Source organism: Symphalangus syndactylus, chromosome 15 (assembly GCF_028878055.3).
Source record: "Symphalangus syndactylus isolate Jambi chromosome 15, NHGRI_mSymSyn1-v2.1_pri, whole genome shotgun sequence".
Taxonomy (NCBI): domain Eukaryota; kingdom Metazoa; phylum Chordata; class Mammalia; order Primates; family Hylobatidae; genus Symphalangus; species Symphalangus syndactylus.
Genome location: NC_072437.2, coordinates 55,993,582 through 55,999,851, shown reverse-complemented (window position 1 = coordinate 55,999,851; position 6,270 = coordinate 55,993,582). Strand labels below are relative to the sequence as shown.

General features: G+C 43.0%; 1 pseudogene; it reads right to left on the bottom strand.

The window, feature by feature from the left end:
* Positions 1-368: 368 nt before the first annotated feature.
* Positions 369-1,449, bottom strand: LOC129463886 (steroidogenic acute regulatory protein, mitochondrial-like; annotated as a pseudogene).
* Positions 1,450-6,270: the final 4,821 nt, after the last annotated feature.

Below are 6,270 nucleotides of genomic sequence, written 5' to 3'. Positions count from 1 at the left end.
AAGACTCCTCAGGCCCTGTGACTAGCATCCCCCACACCCATATCAGCCACTAGCATTTTAAAGATGGTTTTAGGTGGGCACATAAGGGCCCAGAAAAAAAGTTTTACAATTATTTTAGGATCCTTAACCTTCATGTCATAGCTAGTCAGTGAATGAAGTTACCTTTTAATCAAAGAGCCTCATCCTTGTTGTCTTGGTACTAAAAACTTTTACCAATCTGAATCCTAGTATTGTACTCTAAACACTAACCCCACCTATTCCTCTGTCGCCAGATGGAGAATTTAAACTTGCAGGCTTCCAACAGGGATTCTCCTGATAAGTGTGCATATCAGTGCAGCTGGACATACTTGGGAACAGCAGGCTGGCCTTCAACACCTGGCTTCAGCGGTAGGGTGGGACTCCAGGGCTTGTGCAGGTGGTTGGCAAAATCCACCTGGGCCTGGGACAGGACCTGGTTGATGATGCTGTTGGGCAGCCACCCCTTGAGGTCGATGCTGAGCAGTCACGTAAGTTTGGTCTTGGAGGGACTTCCAGTCACCAGGTGAAGCACCATGCTAGTGGGACCATGCTCCCCCCAATGACACCCTTCTGCTCGGGCATGTTCCCGAAGTCTGTGGCCATGCCAGCCAGCACACAGGTGGAGCCTCGACACTTGGCACAGCACATGCTCACACAAAGTCACAGGGCCCCACTTGGTTTCCTGCTGCCTCTGCAGCCAGCTCCTGGGCAATGAATGTATCTTTTCTGATCATCTTCTGCGAGACCTTGATCTCGTTGATATTGGGGTTCCACTCCCCCATTGCCTCCATGAACTCCACGAGCTCTTTCTAGAGCCTTTCCATGGGCTGGTCCACCACGACTTCCAGCCAGAACACCTTGCCCCATCTGGAACCACTTTACTCATCACTTTGTCCCCATTGTCCTACTGGCTCTCCTTCTTCCAGCCCTCTGGGTTGCTGAGGGCTAAGGATGCCCAAGGCCTTCTGCATGGCCTCCTCCCTGCCTGCCGGAGATAGGTCAGCTCTTGGTCACTGTAGTTTTCCCCCCGCCCCCACCCAGGTTCAAGCGATTCTCGTGCCTCAGCCTCCTGAGTAGTTGGGATTACACGTCCAGCTAATTTTTGTATTTTTAGTAGAGATGGGGTTTTACCGTGTTGGTCAGGCTGCTCTCAAACTCCTAACCTCGTGATCTGTCCGCCTCGGCCCCCCAACGTGCTGGTATTACAGGCGTGAGCCACCGCACCCGGCCAGAGAGTCTCTTCCAGCAGAGAACCAAGCAGAGAGCTTCGCCGCTGAACCTGGTTAATCCACGCGCTCAGAGTGGGGCCCACAGGGCCCTCCAGTTCAGCTCCTGGCCGATGCCCCTCATAGCCTGTTGCCTAAGCCCCTTCATGTTGCGCATGTGTATGTAGGAGCTCCCGGAGCACAGTTTGAATGTTGCTAGCAGCATTCTTTCCTGGCAAACGTGGCAGTGGTGGGGCCGCCAACGCCGGTGGGGCTGCCTCTTCTCTCAAGGGTGGCTCTTCGTCCTTCCTGAGCCACTCAAGCTTTGCCTCTGAGTCCCGCAGCTGCAGCCTGGACCCGGTGTTCCGCATATTAAATGTCCCCCGCTGAAGGCTGTGCATCATCATCAGGAGATATAAACGCCATCACTCGCTGGATTCTTCCCAGCAGTGCTCAGCTCCCCGCGCGGCGCCTGCTGCCATCCATCCCGTGCATACCTTCACCGCTCCAGAGATGCTTGAAGTGAGGCCTGCCCTCGGAGGCTGTCCTCTGTGCCCCTCCTCACTCTACTCTTTAATTAGAATCCAATATTTTGGCCGGGCTCGGTGGCTCAGGTCCTTCTTACAGACTCATTAAATATCGAAATCGGTAGGACATACCTTTTTGCTTATTTATTGTCCTCATTTGGTGCTTCTCTCTGGTCTTTCCTGTCCTTTTGGAGTCACCAAAATTTGATAACAGAAACTTTGACTTCTATTTCTGATCCCATGTGATCTTCCCAGTAAGTCTAACCCTAGGATGTGATTTGTGTATCTGTTACTCTCTCACTCACATACTCCCTACTAAGATAACCTGAAGCATAACTGAGTTGTCCATTCTATGACTTAGCAAAACGTATTGTTTTATTCCTCTAAATAAATTTCTCAAGGAGTTAATTATAATGCAAAGCCAGTTACTCATTCTGGCAATGTGCAAATTCAGAAATATACAGAAAATATACAACAACCCAAATTAATCTTAATATACACACTATGTCATTAAAATCAAGGTAGATATGAATTTCTATAATCTTCATATGTAAAGCTTAATATCTTTAAGAAATATTTAGGTAATGTTGCAGTTTAAATTTGTGTCTATGTAGTTTGGTCCCCTTTCTTCCATTTTGATTTATTTCCACTCTTTGTATTGCTCCCTTGTGTTCATTTGTTTTGCTTCTATTTCCTCTTTATTATTATTATTTTGATATTTACAGAATAGTTGCAAAGTTTTATAGTGAGTTCTTACCATTTACTCATGTTTCTCTAAGGTTTACATTGTAGGCAACCATGAAACACTTATCACAACTTAGAAATTCACATTCGTATGATGCTGTGAATCAAATTGCAGACTTTACTCTGATTTTATCAGTTTTTCCATTAATATCCTTTTTTTGTGTTTCAGTATTTAATCTATGATACCATGTTGCATTTTTTTCTAGTGTTCTCCAGTTATGAGTTCTCACTGTTTATTTATATTTTTTGTAAGCTTGATACTTTTGAATTATACTGATCAAACATTTTGTAGAATATCCTTCAGTTTGGGTTTTTCTGCTGTTTTCTCATGATTAACTGGAGTGAATAAATTTTCAGAAAAAAATACCACAGAAGTAAAATGTACTTCTCATCACATCATGCCTACCCCTCTTTAAATCATAACTTTCCTTCTGTTTCACTCTCACAGCTCTGATTTCTGAGCTTTCTCTTATTACAAGAATATCATCATTTTCCACCTCACATGAGTTTGTTTTCTATAAAAAAGATCTGTACCTGGAATTAAAATATTCTGCTATTCAGCATCATGATGCTTAATAGACCAGCATACTTTGAGATAATTTATAATGAACCAGTGATTTCCTACTGTATTTTTTAAGGATGCATACTAATCACCAATGTAATGTATCTAAGATCTAGTTTCTTTTTTCCCCCATGACAGAAAACTGCAGATTTTATATAAAAATCTCAAAAAGAGAATCAAACTTAATTATAAAGCCAAATGATTGACACAAATTGGTAAATTCCCTTGACAACCTAGACAATTATTAGTTAATATAAAAGTTTTATAATAAAAACAGGCTTAATGCCACGTATTTTAATAATTACTTTTCAAAAAATGTAGTGCTAAAGAAGAAATTCTATTATCAAGGGGATAAATTACAAATGGGCTATGACTCTAGTTTTAAAAGATTCCTCTACAAGTTATTTTTAATATTAATGAAATATTGAAGTTGGTTCAAAGTTAAGAATATTTCTCATTAAGTTAAATTAGATATAATGGGGAACCACTTATTCATTTATTACTTACACCTTTTTTCTCTCATTTTTTTCAGCTCTTACACTTTTTTTTTTTTTTGAGTTATAGGAAGGGCATTCTGAAAAGTGTTAGGGTTAATAAAGATGACTGACTAGAAACACCTGGGATGCACCTTTTCAATAAGAGGAACCAAAATACTGAGTAAATCTTCACATATCCAACAGATCTTTTGAGAGAGAACACTGAAATTTAATAGAGAGGCAACAGAAGATGCTTTGATTGAAGAGGGAGGTAGGAGACTTCCTGCTTGGCATTACTGGGTGCCAAGACTGACCCCCAGACCTAGATCAAACCCAAGGAAGGGGTGAGTAATGGAACCCCATGGCACCATATTCCTACTCTGGGCCACTGAGATCCTAGCTAAAGGAGTTCCCACAACCCCTACAAACCTTGGACTGTCTGGGGGCTGCCTGGAGAACACACAGAGGCACTGCCTAATCTCACCGGGAGCCCAGATTTCAGTGTGTTGGGCAGCTGCAGTAGAACATGACTCACCACCCACTCCTCAAGTTTCTGTGTCCTGCCCTAAACAACTGTAGCTCATGTTGTCTGCTGCACAAGGAAAGAGTGGGGCCTGTGCACATTCAGGTGCCCAAGATAGGCCACAGCACCATTGCTCTGGGACTGAGGTGCATCTGAACCACAAACTCCCATGGCTGCTGGTACCTCCCATTACTGCCTACCTGGATTTTCTTGCAGGGGCAGCCCACAGTATAGGCTTCATTGCCCCACCTGAGTGGTTTGTTGGGCAACCTGGGAGCAGTTCACTTCCCCACCAAAGCTAGTGCTTGACCCCAAAAGGCCAAAGGACAAGTCCGCTGGCCTAGTCCCAGTTCCCCAGTAGTCAAGCGCACTACCTATGGGTATAGAGATGAGAATTGTGGTCTGATCTCATGCTGGAGAGGGCCCCCCTGTGTTAGAACACAGAGAAGAGCATGACACATGCTTACATGATGGTGCGGGAGCTGTGTGCCCCTTCTTTCATGAAACCAGACTGCCAAGACTGAGGCCTGATAGTCTCAGTTTCTTCTATAGAGAGTCTCGCCATTTGTAACACCTGGGACAGCGTGGTGATCTGGGTGTGAATGCTTGAGATGAGCTTAGCTGGTCGGGTCTGTTGTTCAGGTTGGACATTGGAGGGAGACCCCTGCGGGGTCAGGGGAGTAGTAAATGGGTAGTCCCCATGGCCTTTGGCTAGGCTAAAAGCCCCAGACTATCCCCTCTTTCCCTGATTAGGCACTGTGGTAAGAGGATGTACCTCCCCCATTCCCTAGAGAGTTGCCCGAGTGGCCTGAGAGCTGCCTCTACAACCCCACCAAGGTCAGGACTTGCACCCAAACCAACCCCATCTATTCCTGCCATCTTGGTGGGAGAACAGTGGGCAATAATATTGAACCCCATTCCTCATCCATTGCCAGGGACACTCTGGTACTTCCCCCCATCAACTAAAGCCATGTAAAATTCCACTGCCATCACCACATACGCTTGTCAATTGCAAGTGCCAACTACTGATCAGGAGGTCAAACTAAATGGCCCATTACAACTTCTGCTGACATCAGTGTACAAGGCTCAGCTGGCTCTTACCCACAGGCACCACCTACTAGTGTATGGTATGGATGTACAACCAAATATAATTACTGCTGACAAAAGTATACAGTACTGGGGAACAAAATAAGCCTCTCAAGCCTCCACCTCCCCATATCTGTTGAAGACAGTGAGCCTCACCACACACAGAGCTTATTGTAGACTGCTACCACAGTCTACAAAAACAGACAAGAAACAAAAAAACTAGCATTTGAGAAATCCATTACATTAAGGCTATCTATTAGCACAAAATTTTTATACGGAGAGTTGACCCTATAAAAACACATGGAAGCAAAGCCAAAGGACCATGCCAACATATGCAATAGTCACACCCTCAAATGAGGAAAAAAATCTCACCCAAACAAAAGCAAATTGAAAAATAAGAGGTAATAGCTTCTACAGATAAAAACCAGTCAGCACAAGAACTCAGGTACTATGATGAAACAATGTAATAACACATCCAGAGGTCACACTAGCTTTCTAGAAAGGGATTTTAACCAAAACGAAAACTTTGAAATGATAAAAGATTTAAGATACGTATTGTAAGGAAGTTCAATGAGATCCAAGAGAAATTTGAAAGCCAACAAAAGAAACCAGAAAAAAAATTTAGGAGATGAAAGAAGAGATAGATATAATTTTTAGAAAAACAAACAAAACCTCTGGAAACAAACAAAAAAATCACTGAAGAAATTTCAATAATGCTGTTGAAAGCTTTAACAATGAACTAGACCAGGCAGAAGAAAGACTTTCAGAGCCTGAAGACCAGTCTTTTGAATTAATCAAGTCAAATACAAACAAAGAAAAAAAGAACTTTAAAAAATGAGCAGAGCTTTCAAATATATGGGATTATGGAAAACAACCAAACCTGCAACTTGTAGGCATTCCTAAGGGAAAAAAGAAAAAGTAAGAAGTGTGGAACTTATATTTGAGGAAATATTTTTTTTAATTTCTCAACCTTGCTAGAGACATAGATGCCCATATACAAGAAATTTAGAGAACACCTGGAAGATGTAAGGTAAACATCACCAACCAACATAGTCATTAGACTATTTAAGGTCAATGTGAAACTCTGTGTCTTAAAGGCAGCTAGAGAGAAGTGTCAAATCACCTATAA